General features: G+C 42.8%; 1 pseudogene; it reads left to right on the forward strand.

Annotated features, from left to right (window-relative positions):
• The first annotated feature begins 4148 nt into the window (after nucleotides 1-4148).
• Nucleotides 4149-23913, forward strand: LOC128604020 (leucine-rich glioma-inactivated protein 1-like; annotated as a pseudogene).
• The last annotated feature ends 18 nt before the right edge of the window (nucleotides 23914-23931 follow it).

Raw genomic sequence — 23931 nt, forward strand, 5'->3', positions numbered from 1 at the left:
AAGGTTCGGAGGAACCGTATGACCTCCTGGTTAGCCCGGGGGTGGTACCCGGACGTGAGGTTAACGGAGACCCCCAGCTTCTCCATAAAACTGGCCCAGACGCGAGACGTGAATTGTGGACCCCTATCAGTCACAATCTCCTCTGGGATGCCAAAGTAGCGAAACACATGTTGGAACAGGAGTTCAGCTGTGGTAAAGGCGGCGGGAATGGCTGCTAGTGGAATGAGGTGCAGGGACTTCAAGAACCGATCAACGATCACTTGTATCACCGTATTACCCTGCGACTCAGGCAAGTCCGTTATGAAGTCCAGGGCCAGGTGGGACCACGGGCAGTCAGGCGTGAGTAGCGGTACCAACCTCCTGGCAGGTAGAGCGCGCGGCACCTTGGACTGAGCGCACGTAGAGCATAGTAGAGGATACAATGCGCTGTACCTCCCTAGGCATATGGGGCCACCAATACTTCTCTGCCGACAGATGGTAAGTGCGACAGGCTCCCAGATGACCCGTCGTTAGTGTCATGTGGGCCCATGTGATGAGTTCCTGACGGTACCTCTTCGTGACGAACTGCTTCCCGGGAGGACAGCCTGCCGGGATACTTGACCTGGGTATGCGGTCTAAGGCTCGATCTAGGGTCCACTCCAGGGCCCCAATGATACAGGACGGGGGCAAGCTATACCCTTCCTGGTCCTCCCGCCCCTCTGGGGAGTGGATGCGAGATAGGGCGTCGGCTTTTACGTTCTTTGTTCCGGGCCAATAGGACAGAGTAAACTGGAACCTGGAGAAGAACAGGGACCAGTGAGCCTGGCGGGGTGTGAGACATTTGGTGGTTCTCAGACACTCTAATTCTTGTGGTCGGTGTAGATAACAAATGGGTGTGCGGCTCCCTCCAGCCTAGGGCTAACTTAACAGCCAGAAGTTCTCGGTTCCCCACGTCATAGTTGCGTTCAGCGGATGACAACTTCTGAGAAAAGAATGCTACGGGATGCAACTTTGGCTTGTCTCCAAATCTCTGAGACAGGATGGCCCCCACTCCCATCTCAGATGCATCAACCTCTACGACGAACAGTCTGGAGGGATCTGGGTGCTTGAGGATGGGGGCTGTGGTAAAGGCCCGCTTAAGCTTCTCTAGAGCCTCCTGGGCACTTGGGGTCCAAAGGAGACACCAGGGTTTACCTCTCAGGAGGGATGTCAGGGGTTGTGCCACCTTACTAAAATTCCGGATAAATCGTCAGTAAAAATTTGCGAAGCCAAGAAAATGCTGCAACTCCCTCACGGTTCGAGGAGTGGGCCATTCCACGACTGCTTGAGTTTTGCGCTGGTCCATGGCGACTCCCTTCGGGCTAATGATATAACCGTGAAATGAGATCGTGTGTTGGTGGAATTCACACTTCTCGGCTTTCACGTAGAGCTGGTATCGCAATAGACAATGCAAGACCTGCCTTACATGCTCGATGTGCTTCTCTAGGGACATCGAATATACCAGAATGTCGTCGATATACGCGATGATGAACCTCCCCAGCATGTCCCTCAGGACATCATTGATTACATTCTGGAACACTGAGGGAGCGTTAACGAGCCGATACGGCATGACCAAGTATTCATAGTGTCCGGAGGTGGTACCAAAGGCTGTTTTCCACTCGTCCCCCTCCCTAATACGGATCAGGTTATATGTGCTACGCAAGTCCAGCTTCATAAAAATGATCGCAGACCGTAGCTGTTACAGGGCTGAGGGAACGAGAGGCAGGGGATACCTGTATTTCACTGTCACCTGGTTGAGACCCCGATAATCGATTCATGGGCGAAGGCCCCCTCCTTTCTTCTCTACAAAGAAGAAGCCGGCCGACGCGGGAGACCTGGAGGGTTGAATGTACCCCTGCTGGAGAGCTTCCTGGATGTATTCCTCCATGGCCCGCTGTTCAGCTTGAGAGAGGGGGTACACACGGCCCCGAGGTGGACTGGCCCCGGGTAGGATGTCGATTGCACAGTCGTAGGGTCTGTGAGGTGGTAAGTTACTGGCTCTCTCTTTACTGAACACCTCTTGGAGGTCACTATATTCAGGAGGGTCTTTAACCGGTACATGGGACAGGGGACTCTCCACCGTCGTCATGGCCACAGGGACCGTAGGACCCCTCAGACAATTGTGCAAGCAATACGGGGACCAGTGGGTAATTTGTTGGTCCGTCCAAGAAATTTGGGGATTGTGCAGTGCTAGCCAGGGTAGGCTGAGAATGACGGAATGACTGGTGGAAACAGTGAGGTATAAAACGATGGTTTCGTGGTGGAGGGCGCTGATTTGGATGTTGATCTGCCACGTGCTGTGGGATATCACTCCTCCACCGATGGGGGACCCGTCTATGGATTGCAGTTCTCGAGATCGGAGCAGGGGACATACGGGGAGGCCAAGCTTCTGCGCAATCCTCTCATCTATAAAGTTTTCGGCCGCTCCGGAGTCAACTAGTGCTGAAAGAACAAAAGACCGGCCTGACTGCTCTAGCACAATAGATAACGCAAATGTCTGAAAAGAATATGACTGGTTTAGACTCACCCGGTGACGCAGAGGTTGGCTGTCCTTACTCCCTTAGGTCGCTCGAGGCCTCTTGTGGGGGCACTAACGAATGATGTGGGTGTCCTTGCCACAGTAGAAGCACCATGATTCACGCCGGCGTCTCTCCCTCTCCTCCTCGCGAGTCCGGGCACGCCCCAGCTGCATGGGTTCGGCTGGCAGAACCGGCTCTATAGGCAGTGGATGGCCCAGCGTGTAGAGGTTGGTACAGCGGAGACGGTCCAGCCGTATTGCTAGCTCTATGAGCTCATCGAGTGTCATCTGTTCACCCCGACAGGCTAATTCTCGCACCAATTCAGGGTTCAGTCCCTGCTGGAAAGCAGTCTTAAGTGCTGGTTCATTCCAACTGCTCCGTGCAGCGATGGTGCAAAACTCTAGGGCATAATCCACCGCATCACGTGAGCCCTGCTTAATATGCAGGAGATCCTGGCCGGTCTCCCACCCATCAGGGGAATGGTCAAAGGCTCGCTGGAAACGGGAGAGGAGTTCAGTTAGCGAGGGTCTGACATCGCCTCCTCGCTCCCACTCCACCATAGCCAATGCCAGAGCGCGTCCGGTGAGCAACTCCATGAAATGCGTCAGCTTGCTGGCTTCCGGCATGTCCTGGTGACTCTGAAAGAACAGGGAGCACTGTAGTAGGAAGCCCTTACATCACTCCGGCTCCCCAGCATATCTCTCTGGTGTAGGCAGCGGTGGGTGATGCGCTGAGCCAGACTGACCCACTGATACAGGTTACCCCCACCCCTGTCATAAATTAGCTTACCTGCAGAAACATTGTCCAGGGAAGGACAGGGGCCATAAATCAGCACACACTACTTTGATTGACAGTTTGACAGAAAGATTATGATATAACTACTTATGTCTATTGGATACTATTAAGGACCAATAATGGTAATGGTTTTAATGGTTAGCTGATGGATTGAATGGTATTCGTTGTGGAAACCATTAGAATTTTTGTGATGGTTTCTTCTGTTTTTTTTCCCCAGCAGAAGGGAACAGTATCCAGCTGAGACTGTGCACAGACAGTGTTACATCCACAAAGACATGTTGGACACTGTTTATGAGCTTTCCATATGAGCTCCCACCAGTGTGGAGCAGAGGGTGGCAGTGCAGCGACTCATTTTGCAGTCCCCCGGTCACGCAGCCTAAAATGTGTTGAGAACAAAAACAACACAAAATCCCGGTGAATGCTTTATGTGCTGTAAGGACCGTCCCTTTCCTTACTGTCCTCCATTCCTCTGGAGAACCGTCTCAGAGCATCATTTGGACAGGTCTGTGCGTTACGCAGCAAACCCCCACCACGCAGGAGGGAACCCATTGTTAAATGCAAGGCGTGGCTGCGGGGGGGGTCAACAACTGTATCGAGGTCCACGCGCGCAAGGCTTTTTTTCTTCCATTTCATGAACAGGGATATCGTGCGCGCTTGTCGGAAGCTGGCTGACTCATTAACATGGATGTGGTTAGCGCGCGAACCACATCGAACCTCTCGCCCCTGCCCCGACGTTATCTCACTGTAAGTCCCTCACGAAAACATGGCTAGCTTTAGCTTTTTTTCTTTTTCTTCTCACTGAGGAAACATCAAATAATGAGATCTAGCAGGTAATAACGCATTTATTGGACCGTTTTGTTTTCACTTAAAGACATGAAGACTGACTGTACCCTGATAACAACCTCACTTTATCTGTTAAATGTGTATAAGAATAAGAATAAGAAGAATTCATGCTCATTTTTAATGACACTCGCTTTTAGGCTGTTGTTTAACATGTTTTTTTCTCTCTTATGCAATCCTTCATCTTTCCTAATTAATCAAATTATTTATTTCTTATTATTTTCAAGATCCTTTGTGAAGTCCAGCTTCAGTGAAATCCCCAAGGAGAGCTTCATTCACACCCCAGCACTCCACCTCCTGTAAGATCAATAATAATAATAATAATAATAATAATAATAATAATAACAATAATAATAATAATAATAACAACAATGTGTAATTAAAGTAAAAAAGAAAAATCATGTTAATTTCAATATCTTAAAGTGCATTCAGTCTTATGTAAATTGTACCCAAACAGTCCTACAGATTAGTGTAACAGTTGCCATGTTGTAGTAGGGACCCTACATGTGTTGGTAGGGACAATTCTGCCCTCCCAAAATATTGGTAGGGACATGTCCCTACCGTCCATATGCAAACCTACACCCTTGGTGTCCCCTGTCCCCTCCCTTGTTTCCCAAGTATACTGGGATAGGCTCCAGGCTCCCCTGTGAAGGATAAGTGAAACAGATAATGTATGGATGGATTAGATTTCAGTTTGCAGTTTGTAGAGATTTCCAGGTAAAAGATACACACTAAAGGTACAGCAGATGTACCATTGGGTGCACCACCCCAGTGACAAGAAAATTTACAGTTTATTAAAAATTGTTTTCTTTTTTCCTGACACTGCACAGGAATATACAAGGTATAATAAAAGCTGGGACATATAACTTATCAAACCTCAATTACTGAAAAACAATTACACATATACAGTTGGAATCAAAATTATTCAACCCCCATTGCAAATCAGGTTTATTGTAAAAATTTACAGACTTTCAGCTGTTTGCAATGAACAAATCAAACAAGCAATTCAAATAGTTCAACACAATGAATGCTTCAAGCGGTTTCCCCAAATTCAACTGAAAATGCAATTTATAATGACTTCTCCAGTTTCAAAATTATTCGACTCCTTCATGGCAAACATCTTTAGTACTTATTAGAGTACACTTTTGCTGTTATGACCTGCTACAAATAAGATTCATAACTTCTAGCAGCATTCCCGAGGAATGTTCTCCCTTTCGTCGTGAGCAATGACCTCCAGTTCAGTAATATTCTTGGGTTTGCATGCTGCAAGTGCCTTCTTCAAATCCCACCAGAGATCTTCTATAGGGTTCAAGTCAGAACTCTGTGATGGCCCTGTAGAATCTTCCAGGACTTTTTCTGCAACCAAGTCTTGGTGGAATTTGAGATATGCTTGGGATCATTGTCCTCTTGGAAGATGATGCCCAAGCTTCAGCTTCCTCACAGACGGCATGACGTTTTCTCCTAGGATTTCCTGATCCTTCAGTGAATCCATCTTGCCTTCCACACACTGCAGGTTTCCAGTGCCAGAGGATGCAAAGCAGCCCCTGAGCATCACCGAGCCACCACCATGCTTGACTGTGGACAGAGTGTTCGTTCTTCATTCTTCTTCCTCCAGACATACTGCTGATCCATCGTACTGAAAAGTTTTGTTTCATCGCTCACAGAACAGAATCCCAAAACTTACATGGCTTATTTATATGATTTTGAGCTGACTTTTCTTGTGCTTTTGGGTCAATAGTGGTGTACGTCTTAGAGTTCTGGCATGGAAACCTTCTGCATTTAGTACATGCCATTCTGTCACTGAAACCTCAGCCATCAAGTCTTGCTGCAGGTCGTGTGCGGTCACTCGAGGGTTTATCACACCCTGCCTTCTCAGAAATCTGGTGGGAGCTGTTGATGGCTTCCTTTTTTTGCCCGTCCAGGTATTTCATGAATTTTCTGTCTCTAGCCAGTTCAGGTATTTCATGTGTTCCAGCTCAAGCACACCTGGTGCAACTAATGAAGCCCTTGATTAGTTCCATCAGGTATGCTTGAGACAAAATCTGTTTTGCATATTTGTGCTGTTGTGAGGGTTTCTATTCAGGGAGTTGAACAATTTTGAAACTGGAGAAATCATTATAAGTAGGGATGTACCGAAATGAAAATTCTTGGCCGAAGCCGAAGCCAAATATAATGAAAAATTTGGCCGAAGGCCGAATACCGAACACATTTTTACACGTTTTTCAATTTATTTTTACCATTTTTTTCACCACTGCATAAATTAAATAGTAAATGTGCTTTTTACTATTTTGTCTTGCTTTTCAAAGAAAAAAAATCAATTACAAAAACTACAATTTCAAAATATTTATTTAACACTGAACATTTTTTTTCATTCCAGCAGGCATAGGCTACCAACAAGGCACAAATTAACTTTAAATAAATAAATTAGTAAAATAAAAATATTTTTATGTGGTCATATTTGAGCCCCCCTTGAATAGCCTATGTTAGGCCTATAACTGACTGCTGAAAGAATGTAACACTCTGAAGCCTACAACAAAAAAGTGCATTAAAAAGTGCATTGACAAGAGTGCAAAAAATCGTTATATTCGGGATATATACCGCTCGCGTCCCTGTACACCTTGCGGAGTATTATAGTAGATATAGTATAGTTATATACGTTGTTAGTAATGTTCCTTGATAGATTTAGTTAGTTTAAACTGTAGATTAGTTCATTTAGTCCCTGCTGGTTTTTCCGCTCCCAGTCCATAGTACTAGTTCATGTTTCTTGTTTTGTGTTTTGACCCTGTTTTCTGTGACCGTGACTTTGATTCCTGCTTTGCCCCGGTTATGCCTGTGATCGCCCGACCCTTTGCCTGTCTTGACTACATTTTTTGGATTACGATTTGAATTTGTCTGCCTGCCCTTAAATAAATAAGTCTTTACCTGCACCTGCTGCCATACTCTACTCCCTTATGTCTCGCGACGTGACAGAATACTCCGGAACAGAAACAAAACAAACGCACGTGTCCACAGTAAACAATGTCACGGTTGTCAACATACGACGAGCGTGTGCTTGCTGAGCACTCGTGCACCTAGATTGTGCCTGCGCGAGTCCCCTCTTCTCTCTGAGTGCGCTGCCAGAAGTGGAGGTTAGCGCGTCTCACTCTGGTTGCTAGGCTATTTGGTCGCGTCATCAAACACGTCATTGTTTGGTCAAATTTATTCGGCCTTTTCACTTATTCGGCCGAACACTGAAAGTGCTTTTTTTGCTATTTTCGGCCGAATAATTTCGGTTGCGGAACATTCGGTGCATCCCTAATTATAAGCTGCATTTTCAGTTGAATTTGGGAAAACCACTTGAAGCATTCATTGTGTTGAACTGTTTCAATTACTTTAGTTTTATTTGTTCATTGCAAACAGCTTAAAGTCTGTTAAATTTGCCAATAAACCTGATTTGCAATAGGGGTTGAATAATTTTGCTGGCAACTGTAAATAATGCCAACTTGGACCTAAAGTTCTGGCATAGAAACCATTGTAGTCCTAATAAATATACAAAATATTATTCTACACAAGTAAATGTGTACTGAGAGTGAATATATTTTACCTTTAATACATTCCTCAAGAGTTCTTTGGAGGTTTACAGTTCTTATTTCTTAATTTCCTACTTGGAACCATTTCCAATGATGGAACATATAAGGGTTTCCCAAGAAAGACAAACTGAGATGGACCTTTTTTTCCACCCCAAGTGTGTATATTTATATAAAATACAGTTAACACAGTATTGACTGTGCTCGGTTATACAGACTGAAATTTGTTTTGGATTATTTTAATGAAAGATGCACCGATGTATCGGCCAATAATCGTTATCAGTTAAACGCAATTTTTCATGCCATCAGCCATCAGCCGAAAGTTTAAAAACATCCCATGATCAGGGCCGATTATATCCCGTCAATCAAAAGAGGGCGGGAAAACACATGGAATTTGTGCTGTGTGTAAAGAAGATGTCTCTTGTGTGGAATTACTTTGAATTGGGTGACAATGACGACAAAACTGCAGTCTGTAAGCTCTGCGCTGCTAAAATTTTACACTGAACACTGCAGCAGTGAAGCAGGCGTTTCGGTGTCGAGTAAATTTTTTTTTGCTGCGCTGCTCGAGCTGCTCATGCTGAATTAAAGCACCAGTACACCGCTGAAAGATTTAAATGAAGATGAGTTGACAAAAAAGTATATATTGCACAGAAAAATATATTTGTAGAGTAGCATATTTCATATCCAGTTAATGTTAATATGAATTAATATCATCAAAAAAAAAGTTTATATTATATATTACCAGTTTGATGTTCAGTGATGAAGTAGAAATGTTTTTGTTTGTGGTGAGTGAATGTAAGACTATCAGGAGGTTTTTAGAATTCAGTCAATGTTAATATGAATTAATAACATTCAATAAGTTAAGAAATCTTACTTTAATCTTCAGAATTTAGTTCATGTGTTAATGTTAATGTGAGTAATGTGTTTTCTGTTTATGATACGTTACTGTGAAACAACTTGTGAAATGGAGAGAATAAAGTTTTTATTTGCATTTGCTTCAAAGTTGTGGGATTTATTATTATTCATTTAAAAGAAGGCATAAAAGGCAGAACTATCGGTCTCTGCTATCGGTATCAGCTGAGAAATTTTGTATCGGTGCATCTTTGATTTTAACCAAACATATGTTTATTATATTTATTTATTAAAACTAAGCTCTTTACACCATGTCTTTTGGTAAATGACATACTGCATATTGGTACTGCCAATGTTGGTATGTAGATGAATAGATGAACTAGATGAATAGAAAGACAATTACTAATGCACTAAAATACAAGGAAGTGAAATTTGTACATACCAAAAAACAAAACAAAACAAAACAAAAAAATAAATAAAATACCCACAAGCATGGTCTGAGCCAAATTTGAACTGGCTATTTAACTGCTGTAGCTTGTCATGACAAAGCCTGAGGAACTTTTACATTAAATGTATTTTGTAAATGATTCTACAGTGTCTGAAGCAACTTACAAGCATCAAACTAAACAGTAGTGGTTTAAAGGTCTTGTGTCTCTGTGGCAGTAACAGCCCTGGGATTTGATTTCACAAACTTACAGTTTAATACAGAATCTTAAAATGCTTTCAAACAGGAGGTTTAAAGCTCCTAAAGATGGCCATGTCAAATCTTTAATAGTGTTTGTCATTTCCGTTGTGTAAGACTTTTCACAGCCAACATGTTCAAATCCATAAATGAGGACGCCTTCCTTGGTCTTCCATAGTTGGAAGTGTTACTTGGTTTTGATTTGAAAGACTTTAGAAGTATTCTTTGGGATGCATGTTTGTATTCTGCTATCCAAATGTCCAGTGAGGTTATGTTTTGCTTCTTCTTTTACAGGTTTATTGAAAATAATCAAATCAAGTCTATATCACCTTTTGCCTATGGAGGTCTTAAGTCCTTAACACACTTGTGAGTATTGAAATGTGTATGAAGTAACTGTAAGCTCTTTTTTTCCTTTGAGGATTTTTATGGTTTTATTTCCAGAAATAACTGACAAGAGTGCTTAATTCGTTCCTGAGATGGTTTGAGATGAATTCTGTGGTCAGTTTTCATTTTCACAACTGAAACCGTAAGGCACAATAACAAGGCTTTTAATGCTTCCTAAGACGTTATGTAACCCAGGGGTAAAAGTTGGATATAAATACATTACATAAATAAATAAGTCAGAGTGAATATTAGTATCGTCCAATACGAGGTCAGGGTGCTGTTAGGACATCAGCCTGTAGGAGTGAGAGTTGCTACATTCCAGCCAATGGGATGGCTGAGCCCGCCTCTCAGCTAGCGAGGGAGATAGGAAGACATGCCATTAGTAACTGAGTCATCGTAGCGGTATGTTGATGCTGCTGTTACGGGTGTAAATTACTAACAGTGTAGAGTGCCACGAATGAGTCTAAGTTGGAAGGCACGCTAGAGTAATGTGCCGTTCTCTTGCACTGATGTTGATTGACCGCAGATACGGTGGAGTCCGACCCGTCTGCGAAGATTCTGGATAACCTCAGAGAAAATGTTCCATTAATGGATGGCGAGCCAACCCCACTTGGCCTAGAACCTGATTGCAGCTAGGAGGTTGCAATTTCAGCACACTACATCTGAGAGCTTTGATTTATTTTTCCCTTGGCCCAAGGGATCAAGTAGAACTGTGTGCACATTGATACTTGTTTCCCTTGGAGGAGGACACTCAGACTACACTGACTCGGTACTCGGTGAACCAAGGGACTGTGAACTCTTTCTCACCAAGACTCGAGTTTAGTTAAGTTAGTAGTTCAGTGTGATCTGATTTGAATACCACTTTGTTTGAAAGATGTTGTGTTAACTTAATAATTGTGCAGTGTAAATATACTGTGTTCTTCTGAAAATTGTTCTGATATAAGTTTGGGATTCTAATTTATTATTTCTATTATTTATTTTATTTCCTTACTGTTATATTTGTTCCTATTGGTTATTTTATACAATATACAAAGTTAACTTAATTTGTGTGTCTGGCGTATTACTTCACTGTCGTCATCCAAATCGTGGCTCCAGCGAGTGAATCTATATTCTTTTGATCTGGCCCAATTCCGACCATCTAGGTATCTCGACTACTCATTACGGTCATCACACGCTGTAATACCCCGGTAAGTGACCTGCCCTCGACGAGCGGGTTACATAGTAAATTGTGGCGAGCCCAGCCAGGAGCAAATAAGACATTGGATTACGACTGTGGAACGCCATACCTTGTGTCTTTTGATAATTTTCCATGTAACTTTCCACTGTTGCTGCATTATGGAGATAGTGGATAGGCTAGGGGTTAAGGTGCCCAATGCGGTAATAGTGAGTGGGTTAACTGGGTTAGATAAAGATGAGTCTATTGTTAGCAATCTAAAACAGTACGGTTCGATCGCTAGGTCTTTCATAAGAATTTCATAAGAGCCTCATAGTAGAGTACACCTCGGGAATAGCCCTACAAACTCTAGGACCTCTGTGCCCGTATGTTCATACTCTATCTGATGATCCCGAGTCTAAGTGTTGCGTACAGACATTAGCTGATATCTATGCACAGAAAGTAGGGGCCAATGCCACTGAACATTACTTAAATGAGATAAAGGGAGTAGCTAAGCTGAGTGGGAAGGACTTTGGGGAAGTGCTTAGAGAAGTTATGTCAAAGATAGTGGTCTCCCTCGATGCCATGGAGGCAAACACACTCTCCAGCCCTCTCCGGCTCGAAGCTTCCAACTCAACAGAGAAACCCTTTCGCGATGTTGACTCCCTGCAATCTGCAGGCGAGCGTTCTTTCCCTACCCGAGCTATTTTACTTGACACCGATCCCAAGTTGATGCTTCTCACCTCAATGCCAGAGAAGCCACAGACATTACAGCCCTGTGATCTCAATCCAAAAGAGTTGCAAAGGGTTGTAGTAGAACACATTGTTAAGAGCGAAGACAAGGGCAAGCATGCTCATTCCGCTATAAGACTAAGATCTTTTTCTGGGAAGACACCCAGACCGTACAGCGAAACTGAATTTGACACTTGGCCTTCTCATGTGGACTTGCTTATGCAAGACGATTCAATCTCTGATCTCGATAAGACAAGGAAAATACTAGAAAGTCTTCTTGCTCCAGCATCTGATCTTGTCATGCATCTTGATCCTGCCTCTCCATCTACAGATTACTTGTTATTGCTGGACTCTGCTTTCGGAACTATGGCTGATGGGGAGGAACTGTTTGTCGGTTTCATGAATACTTTACAGGATCATGGGAAGAAGCCTTCTGCTTATCTGCACCGGCTTCAGGTGGCCTTGAACCTCACTGTACGGAGAGGGGGAGTGCCAAGGGGTGAGGTGGACCGACATCTCCTTAAACAATTCTGCCGGGGTTGTTGGGACGAGGGTCTGCTCACTGATCTCCAGCTAGAGCGCAAGAAACTCAACCCTCCATCATTTGCAGGGCTGCTGATGCTGCTCCAGGCCGCAGAGGAATGACAAGAAACTAAAACCAACAGGATGTGGCGTAATCTGTCACTAGGCAAAACCTGTCACCCAAGCACAATCTGTACGTGAAGTCTGCGAACTCCATACCAGTCAGGATTCCAGAGAAATGAGTGTATTGAGAAAGCAAGTAGTTGACTTAAAGGATCAGATAGCCATGCTAGCAGGAGTTAGAAAACCTTTTATCAAAAGGGACTTACAGAGAAAGCCTGAATTTAAAAAACCTGACCAGGCAAACACAGTGATTACCACACCAACCACAGGTGACAATCTCACCCCAAAGCCAAAGCCTTGGTATTGTTTCCGATGCAGGGAGAATGGTCATCTGGCGGCCACGTGCGGGTCCGTTCCTAATTCCGATCTGGTAGATGCAAAAAGAAAAGAGCTTAGATTGCGACGCCAGAGGTGAGAAAGGCAAAACAGTAGTATAGTGCATTTAAACTGAAATCAGTTCCCATCGAGGGGCTGACAGGAACTGTAGCGAGTTGTAAATGAACCTATATTTAAGTTAACGGCCAAGAGACAAGCCTTACTAAAGACTCATACTAAAGTAAATTCCTTTAGATTACCAAGGGGATTGGTAGGTGCAAAGAGTACCGCTCAGATCAAAATAGGAGGGGAGAATGTCCATTGTTTATTAGATACAGGCTTCCAAGTCACTACAGTGCCCCAATCATTTTACCAGTCATTTGGCGAAGCATGAGATTAAACCACACTTCGAGTTGCTAGAGGTCGAAGGAGCATATGGGCAATCCGTGCCTTACCTTGGGTACATTGAGCTCAGTGTCAGTTTTCCAAGGGAGTTCCTGGGGGTAGAAGCTGAAGTGCCAACCCTTGCTCTAGTAGTTCCAGATATGAGTGCAGCTTCGCAGCCCCTGATGTTCAATTCAATTCAATTCAATTCAATTTTATTTGTATAGCGCTTTTTACAATAGACATTGTCTAAAAGCAGCTTTACAGAAATATCAACACGGTATACAGATATTAAAGGTGCGAATTTATCCCAACTGAGCAAGCCACTGTGTGGCGACAGTGGCAAGGAAAAACTCCCTAGGATGTTTTAAGAGGAAGAAACCTTGAGAGGAACCAGACTCAGAAGGGAACCCATCCTCATCTGGGTAACAACAGATATTGTGAAAAAGTTCATTATTGACTTATATGAAGTCTGTATGGCCTTAGAAGCAGCCGTAGTCCCAGTAGTCCGGAATTGGAGCAGATTAGAGCTCCATCCAGAGGCAGGACATCCAAAACGGATCAGGCAGGTCCAGAGATCAGAAAGTATCAGGATATCTAGTATCTCCATAAAATCGCGTGTGGCTCGGCAGAAGGAGAGAGGGAGAGAAAAGATTATTAGGACTGGGAATTAGCATAATAGAAAGTCTAGTTAGGGTAGGCTTGAGTAAACAAATATGTTTTAAGTCTAGACTTAAACACTGAGACTGTGTCTGAGTCCCGAACACTAATTGGAACACTGTTCCATAACAGTGGGGCTCTATAAGTGAAAGCTCTTCCCCCTGCTGTAGCCTTCACTATTCAAGGTACCGTCAAATAGCCTGCATCTTTTGATCTAAGTAGGCGTGGCGGATCATAGAAAACCAAAAGGTCACTTAGATACTGTGGTGCGAGACCGTTTAGTGCTTTATAGGTTAATAAAAGTATTTTATAATCAATGCGAGATTTCACTGGGAGCCAATGCAGTGTTGATAAGATTGGGGTAATATGGTCATATCTTCTGGTTCGAGTTAGGACTCTAGCAGCTGCATTCTGGACTAACTGGAATTTGTTTATGTTCCTACTGGAACATCCAGACAGTAAGGCATTACAGTAATCTAATCTAGAGGTGACGAATGCATGAACTAGTATTTCTGCATCATGTAGTGACAATATATTTCTTATCTTAGAAATATTTCTGAGATGAAAGAAGGCTGTCCTAGTAATATTATCTACACGAGCATCAAATGATAGGCTGGAGTCAATAATCACTCCAAGGTCTTTTACTGCTGTACATGATGAAACAGAAAGTCCATCCAGAGTAACCATGTGATCAGAAAGCTTATTTCTAGCTACACGTGATCCTAATAAAAGTATTTCTGTTTTATCAGAATTAAGTAAAAGGAAGTTAGTTAACATACAACATCTAATGTCCTTTACACAGTCCTCAACTTTACTAAGCTGCTGTCTGTCCTCTGGCTTCGCTGAAACATACAACTGTGTATCATCAGCATAACAGTGGAAGCTAATTCCATGTTTACAAATAATTTGACCTAGAGGTAGCATATATAAAGTAAAAAGCAGTGGGCCTAAAACAGAACCCTGTGGAACTCCAAAGGTAACCTCGGTATGCGTGGAGAAGTCTCCATTTACATCTACGACCTGATAACGATCGGTCAGATAAGACCTGAGCCAGGAGAGGACTGTTCCCTTAATGCCAACAACATTTTCTAATCTATCAAGGAGAATAGTATGATCTATAGTATCAAAAGCTGCACTAAGGTCGAGTTACACAAGCAGCGAGACACAACCCTGATCAGAGGCCAGTAGTAGGTCATTTACTACTTTAACTAATGCTGTCTCTGTGCTATGATGAGGTCTAAATTCTGACTGATACATTTCATGAATGTTATTCCTATGTAAGTACGAGCATAACTGCTTTGCTACAACCTTTTCTAAGATCTTAGAAATGAAGGGGAGATTTGATATAGGTCTATAGCTGGACAGTTGAGAGGGGTCAAGGTCAGGTTTTTTAATCAGGGGTTTAATAACTGCTAATTTAAGAGATTTAGGTATATAGCCAGTGCTAAGGGAAGAATTGATTATATTTAAAAGTGGTTCAATTACTCCATGACAAATCTGTTTAAAGAAACATGTAGGCACAGGATCTAGTATTCAAGTTGATGAATTGGCTGAAGAGATTAATGAAACTAGTTCGGTCTCTCTAAGCGGAGCAAAACACTCTAAACATTGATCTGATATTGCTACATTATCATCTAATGGGTTTGTTACAATACTGTCTGGTTTTAATTTAATAGCCTGAATTTCACATCTAATATTTTCAACCTTACCAATGAAAAATTTCATGAAATCTTCACTGCTATGTAATGATTGAGTGTTTCTCAATTGTTAATTGGAACTAACACCCTGGATGTATTGTATGAAACCTATACTGGAAGCACTGCTGAGGTGCAGCCGTCGACATCACATGGCTACAAAGCAGTACTGAAAGTTCTTGAACTGAGACATCATCAAGATAGATAGGGTAGAACTGGATGGGTTATCATGCATGAAAAGAATTCCCTCCTTGTTCCGGCTGGTCAGACAGTGGTGGTAGATGGTTCTGTTTCTGCACCTGGACTGCTGTCAGAGAAAACTGCTCTGCTTGAACATCCATCCATGTCAGCTTTGCCGAGCGGATTACTTATGAAGACCTGTTTCATTGACGTACCACCTAAAGCATTCCGTAAGATTCTAGTAGTACTTACCAATGAAACCGATCACGACGTCACGATTCCTCAGAAATGTATCATCGGGGAAGTCAGTACCTTCCAGAGAGTTCTTTCACAAAAACAGAGTGTGAATACACAGATACCCAGCACTAGTTTTAAGTCTACCTTGAACTTCAACTTTGACGGTTCTCCAATTGATGCGGAGTGGAAGGAAAGAATTGTGCAACAGTTCCATAGTATGCCAGAGGTCTTTGCACAGAATGACCTTGACTTCGGGAGAACTGATAAAGTGAAACACCAGATTAAACTTTCCGATGAAACACCTTTCAAACACAGAGCTAGACCTATCCATCCTAATGACCTGGAAGCAGTCCGTAAGCACCTGCTAGAGCTGCAACAAGTAGGAGTCATTTGTGAGTCTTCTTCACCCTTTTCTTCACCTATTGTGGTAGTGAGGAAGAGGAATGGGGGTGTTCGTCTCTGCACTGGTTACAGGAAACTTAACCGCCAGACTATTAAGGATGCTTATGTGCTCCCAAATCTGGAAGAGACATTTTCCAATTTGAATGGATCCAAATGGTTTTCAGTCCTTGATCTAAAGTCTGGATATTACCAGATTGAGGTTGACGAATCAGATAAACCCAAGACCTCTTTTGTCTGCCCCATGTGCTTTTGGGAGTTTAACCGTATGCCACAAGGTATTACAAATGCTCCGAGCACCTTCCAGCAGTTTATGGAAAAGTGCATGGGGGACATGAATCTTAAGGAGGTCATTGTGTTCCTTGACGATATTATTGTGTTCTCCAAGATGCTTGAAGAGCATGAAGCTAGGCTACTGAAGGTCTTGAACCATTTGAAAGAGTACGGGCTGAAAATTTCACCAGAGTAATGTGTATTTTTCCAAACTTCAGTGAAGTACTTAGGCCATATAGTGTCGAAGAATGGAGTAGAGACAGACCCTGACAAAGTGGAAGCTCTAAAAACTTGGCCAGTACTCCGTGACCTAAAATCACTGAGGATTTTCTTTGGTACGTCTGGATACTATAGACGTTTTATCAAAGACTATTCTAGCATTGTGAAACCTCTTACTGGCCTTACCACAGGGTATCCGCCTCTGTGCAAGAGTAATAACCCTAAGACAAAACCTCAGAACTACCATGATCCCAAGAAACCCTTCAGTGAGCGGTGGACACCTGCATGTGAGCGCGCTTTTAAGGCAATCATAGAGAAGCTCACTACTGCTCCCATACTGGGCTTTGCTGAACCTAAGTTATTGTACACTCTGCATACTGATGCCAGTACAACAGGGTTAGGGGCACCGCTATATCAGGAACAGCAAGGTCAAATGCAAGTACTTGCTTATGCTAGTAGAGGGTTATCTAGGAGTGAGTCACGGTACCCAGCCCACAAACTAGAGTTCCTTGCCTTGAAGTGGGCCGTGACTGAGAAATGCAGTGACTACTTGTACGTGACTAAGTTCACTGTCGTCACTGACAGTAACCCCCTGACATACATCTTGACCACAGCAAAAATGGATGCTATGAGTTACCGGTGGCTGGCGGCGCTATCCACTTTCAACTTCCGACTTCAGTATCGAGCAGGGAAGTTAAACTCTGATGTGGATGGTCTTTCTAGGCGACCACATGGAGGACTGAGCAGACACCATATCCCAGAAGGAGCAAGATCGTATCCGCCAATTTGCACAAACTCACTTGAGTGAGTCATTACCCTGCCTTGACCCAGATGTCGTGAGTGCCATCTGCGAGAAACATCTAGTTCATAAACGAGCAGATACTGACTCAGGTAGCGAGGATGTTTTGACACTGGTGCAGTCATTAGCAATGTCTGCAGAAGCTTTACCTTCTGCGTTTATGAATGAAGGTCAGGGTGGTGGTCAGATTCTCTAAAGAACCCGTCACAAAGGTGCCCAAAGGACTTACCAACTCATTCTTCCCGAGATGACTAGGCCTGTCGTTTTGCAAAGTCTGCATGATGACATGGGTCATCTTGGTACTGAGCGTACTCTTGATCTTATCAGAACTCAGTTCTATTGGCGAGACACATAAAGACTTGTAATAGGTGTGTTAGGAGAAAAACAGCTCCAGAGCGAGCGGCTCCGTTGGTGAATATCAAGACTACCAGACCGCTTGAACTTGTGTGCATGGACTTCTTCTCCATTGAACTGGATAAAGGTAACACCAAAGATGTGCTTGTCTTGACCGATCATTTCACTAAGTATGCTATTGCTGTGCCAACGTCAAACCAGAAAGCCCAAACTGTTGCAAAGTGTCTATGCGACAGCTTCCTAGTGCATTATGATATTCCAGAGCGATTGCACAGTGACCAAGGCCCTGACTTCAAATCACATGTTATAAAAGAGTTGTGTAAGATGATGGGTATCCGCAAAGTTCGTACCACACCTTACCATCCCAGTAGTAACCCGGTAGAACGATTCAACCGAACCCTTCTGAGCGTGCTCGGGATGTTAACAGCAGAAGACAAGACACAGTGGCATAAATTTGGCAAACCTTTGGTGCATGCGTATAACTGCACGAGGAATGATGTGACAGGGTTTTCACCCTATGAGCTAATGTTTGGCCGTCAACCGAGAGTACCGGTCGACTTAGCGTTTGGCTTACCATTGAAGAGGAGTGACAGCAAGACGCACTCACAGTATGTTCAGAAATTGAAGTCACACCTGGAAGATAGCTATCGAATAGCATCCCAAAATACTAGGAAGATAGCAGATAGGAACAAAGCTAAGTTTGACAGATGTGTTACTCCTTCTATTCTTGAGGTTGGGAACCGAGTGTTAGTTAGAGCAGTTCACCTCAGGGGTAAACACAAACTTGCCGATAAATGGGAGACGGATATCCATGTACTAATGAAGCGAGCTGGGAATCTCCCTGTGTACACTATATGGCCAGAAACTAAGGAAGGACCGTTGAGAACAGTCTATCGTGTCCTTCTGCTACCGTGTGGTTTTCTCCTGGTCTCTGCAGTGATGGACCGGTGGGTGCAGCCAACACCACGTAAACCCACAACCAGGCAGTCTGTAGATCCTGATCCTGAGGAGGATATTTTTACCTATTCTGATGCAGAGAATAACTCTGTTAGTTGGTCCCCAGGCCCATCTATACGAGAGACATTCACAGTAAATAAGCTGTATGAAGTTCCAAGCCATAGGCATGACACTAACAACCACCCACATGTTGATGAGTTGGCGGATGAAGCTGTTGACCAACCAGTGAGTGATCCTGATTTACCAGCAGATACAACCGACCTGCCTGATAGTTCACCAGTTGGGGATACCCCGTTAGAGCTTAGTCCAGTGAATGACGAGAGTCACAATGCTGATGCTCCAGTGAGCGGAGCAGATGAATTGCCGGATTTGGACCTTATCTCAGGGTCTGGAGGTGACATACTTGTGGCTGAGAGTGATCTTGTACTGGAAAAGGTGGCCGGGCATGTGTCAGAGCATTGCACTGATGCTAGAGAAGCAGAGCAGGTTGAACCTGATGGAGTAGATGTTCTCCGGCGATCAGAAAGACACCAAGTTCCCCCTGAGAGACTACAGTACACATGGCCGGGTGGGCCTTTGTTAGCTATTGTGCAGTCTCTGTTCCAGGGCTTGAGTTTAGCTTTCACTGATGCACTACAAGAGACTAGCATTACTGAACCCTACTCAGGAACCCTTCATTCTTCCAAAGTTGTTTTCAAGCAGCCGCACCCATACACAGGGACGTGCATGGAGTCAAGGGGGGAGGGTGTATCCCAGGGGTAAAACTTGGATATAAATACATTACATAAATAAATAAGTCACAGTGAATATGAGTATCATCCCATATGAGGTCAGGATGCTGTTAGGACATCAGCCTGTAGGAGTGAGAGTTGCTACATTCCAGCCAATGGGATGGCTGAGCCCGCCTCTCAGCTAGTGAGGGAGATAGGAAGATATGCCATTAGTAACTGAGTCATCGTAGCGGTATGTTGATGCTGCTGTTACAGGTGTAAATTACTAACAGTGTAGAGTGCCACGAAAGAGTCTAAGTTGGAAGGCATGGTAGAGTAATGTGCCGTTCTCTTGCACTGATGTTGATTGACCATGGATACGGTGGAGTCCGACCCGTCTGCGAAGATTCTGGATAACCTCGGAGAAAATGTTCCATTAATGGATGGCGAGCCAACCCCACTTGACCTAGAACCTGATTGAAGCTAGGAGGTTGCAATTTCAGCATACTGCGTCCGAGAGCTTTGATTTATTTTTCCCTTGGCCCAAGGGATCAGGTAGAACTGTGTGCACATTGACACTTGTTTCCTTTGGAGGAGGACACTCAGACTGCACTGACTCGGTAGTCGGTGAACTGAGGGACTGTGAACTCTCTCTCACCAAGACCCGAGTTTAGTTAAGTTAGTAGTTCAGTGTGATCTGATTTAAGTACCACTTTGTATGAAAGATGTTGTGTTAACTTAATAATTGTGTAGTGTACATATACTGTGTTCTTCTGATAATTGTTAAGTGTATAAGTTTGGGATTCTAATTTGTTATTTCTATTATTTATTTTTATTTCCTTACTGTTATATTTGTTCCTATTGGTTATTTTATACAATATACAAAGTTAACTTAATTTGTGTGTCTGGCGTATTACTTCACTGTCGTCATCCAACTCGTGGCTAAAGCGAGTGAATCTATAGTCTTTTGATCTGGCCCAATTCCGACCATCTAGGTATCTCGACTACTCATTATGGTCATCACACACTGTAATACCCTGGTAAGTGACCTGCCCTCGATGAGCGGGTTACAGTTACTCCCACCAAGGCTGCTTTATTCATTCACCCTGGCAACAAGTGAAAGCCCTAGCAGATTAGGTTCGTTTCCGGTCCTCATAAAGAATCACAGCTTTTCAAAAAATCTCTTTTATCCTGGCTGACACATCATTCAATAAATTACTTGCAAGAGAGAGAAGCTTCATGTGATTGGGGTCTCAACAGTGAATTAAACAATCCCAGATTGTTCCTTATGTCCCTTGGGGTTGGGGTGAGGAGCTCTGGTGAGGACATTCTGCTCAAACTGGGCTGAGCTTCCCAAAAGCAGTAGGAAGCAATCATCATCTGAGTCATTTCAATGTTCTACAATTCTGACAGTGAAATAATACTCCAGTTCTGGGAAGCCACGTGACAGTAGCATTTTCACATTCAACTTGAATGGACTTGTCTTTTAAAATCCCTGATTTAACTTGACTTTAAGGCTAAGTTGCATCACAAAATGCTCCCTGATCACTCCATATAATCACAGTAACATTCTGTGATAAAATAATAATAACAAAAACAAAACAAACAAACAAAACAGCTAAAATCAATAGTCTTCCAATACATGGCACTGGAAATTTATGGCAACTAAATTCATAGAACTGAGGTGTAACTTCTCTTCAAATCTAATGTAGAGTCTGATACAAAATAAAAAGCAAAAGTTTGAGGTTGTAATTCTCTGTGATTTTTAATATATATTTCCTAATGGATTTCTAGAAACAGCATATATTTTGAGACAGAAAGACGATTAGTGCATAGCCATGACACGCTGATCAGGTAGGCAGGTACTTCACTTTCATCTCCTCAATACCAATCCATTTGATCTATGTATCAAATAGGGTGGTGTGATACCGAGGGCTGTTAACACACTGAAGGGGATTATTTTCCAACAACAGCACATCCTGAAGGGTTTTAATCCTCTTATACCACAGCAATTTGTCAATTAAAGGACGATTTTTATTGATTTATAGTTATGTTTAATGTTGTGATTCACAAAATAAGGTCATTGTTGTTATCCTGTAATCATGTTAAAGCAGCTTTAAACAGTGTTCACTCACTAGCCTCTCTATTTTTCTCTTAATACATCACGTTACCAAGAAACCGTCCTGAAGACTTCTTTTCTATGTCAAAAACCATAAGAAACAGCCTGGAGACTCCTTCGGAAAATGCTAAATAAATAAAATCTCACAGAAAACTTCACCACACCAACAATTACACGAAGTGGTTAATCCATTTATGAGTAGCATCCACCATACAAGTGCCTGTGTAAATTCTTACTGTAGAAATAGATGTGTTAGAATGACCACATCATAATATAAACCTGTGACTTGCTTTGAATCCAAAACTTTTCCAAGCTGTGTTGTTACGGAAAATTTATCAACACCAATCCATCCATCCATTTTCTGTACTGCTTATCCTGCACAGGGTCATGGGGGAGCCTAGAGCCTATCCCAGGGAACTCAGGGCACAAGGCAGGGGACACTCTGGACGAGGTGCTAACCCATTGCAGGCACAATCACACACTACAGACAATCTGAAAATGCTTACAATGCATGTCTTTGGTCTGGGGGAGGAAAACAGTATCTGGAGGAAACCCCTGAAGCACAGGGAGATCATGCCAGCTCCACTCACACAGAGCGGAGGCAGGATTCAAACCCCCACCCCCAGAGGTGCAGGGCAGATGTGCTAACCATTAATCCACTATTAGTACTAGTGTGCCTTCCAGTTTTGACCAGTCTCATCCTACTGTTATTCAATTCAATTTTATTTGTATAGCGCTTTTAACAATAGACATTGTCCCAAAGCAGCTTTACAGAAATATATAAATTCAGGATATAGATTCTAAATGTGTGAATTTATCCCTAATGAGAAAACCAGGTGGTGATTATGTGTCATGTAGAAATTCTTAGAAAGAAGGTTGAAGGTTTATGGCATGCTCTTCTTACAGTTCAGCGTGAGACAAACAGCTGTTCAAGAACAGAGAGTTGGCCCTCCTGTCTGATTTGATCTGTAGCATTTTAAAGCACAACCTAACGTGTCCCAACTGACAGTTTAGCTCAAAAGTCTGGAAACAATAGAGGCACATTCATTAACTGCACAATGGTTCAACATGTGGTTGTAATTATCCAGTAAGAATCAGCGGAAGTTTGGGACTTCATTCAGTTGGACAGCAAAGGTGTCATTGTTGAATGTTTTTAGCATTACCTGTGGCTAATGACTGCATGAAAACAACAGTTACATTTATTGCTTAACTATTAATGATTAGTTTCTATCTATAAATAGGACAGCAGTATGACATGGTCATGTTTTGTTTCATAGTGTTCACACTACCACTTTTGACAAGCACCATGGATGCTGAGATAGCAGTTTTGAACTTCAAGTAGAGAATATATGCATACTTTTCTGTCTATTCATTTTTAAACATTCTGTTTCTGTCATCAACTTAAAAAAAAATACAAACCATATTTTTAGTTCTGTGAAAACCTGTCCCTTTCTCAGATAATGTCTCCAGCCCTGTAGCTAGTCTTTGGTCTGATAAGCTGCCTTTAGATAATTGACATAAATACATGTAATTGGAAAAACTGCAACAAATGTCGAAAATGTGACGGGAGATATGGTGCAGTAATAATATAGTTATGATTATATGCTCTTAAATGCCATTTTCACTATCAAGGTGAACCAAAAGATCATTCAGGTAAATTTAGTTGTCTGTCAAATGCATTTAATGTAAATCTCAAATTAAAGACAAACATGTGCGTGAACAAACCTTCATGGAATAAAATGATTTTTACTAAAATGTCCCCACAGGAGCCTTGCCTTCGACAATCTGGAGTCTCTGCCAAAAGATCTCTTTAAAGGGATGGACACTTTGACAAAAGTGTATGTATTAATTTAACATCCAGCAATACTATGGACTGGTTATTGGATGAGCTGATGGTAATACTGTTCACTACTGTGTGCTGTCCACTGACTTGCGTGGAAATCTGTTCACCTGTGATTGCAAACTGAAGTGGCTGGTGGACTGGATTTACCACACGAACGCAACCGTAGACCAGATAAACTACAACAGCCCTCCAGCCTATCAAGGAAAGAAAATCAACGATCTTACTACGCAGTCATTTGACTGCATAACAGCGGCCAGTTTATTGTTGTATGTGGTGTTCGTAATAGTCATGAACTATGTATCCCATGATTTGGGATTCATATTGCAACATTAATCTAGCTTTTGTTGCAGATTTTTCCCTGAAGTCTCTCGAGTTCCAGTCCATTTCAGTGGAGACATTTACTTTTGGTGGTGACCAGTATGTGGTGTTTGCCCAGCCTTTTATTGGAAGATGTAGCTTTATGGAACGGGACCATGTTCAAATGGAATTTCGGAATTTTGACAATATTACGAGTACATGTTTTATATTGTAATTAGCCATGCATGTCATTTTATTAAATGTAATGTACAGTCCCCTCCAAAACTATTGGAACGGCAAGGCTA

The sequence above is a fragment of the Ictalurus furcatus genome, chromosome 29 (genome assembly GCF_023375685.1).
Source record: "Ictalurus furcatus strain D&B chromosome 29, Billie_1.0, whole genome shotgun sequence".
NCBI classification, from domain to species: domain Eukaryota; kingdom Metazoa; phylum Chordata; class Actinopteri; order Siluriformes; family Ictaluridae; genus Ictalurus; species Ictalurus furcatus.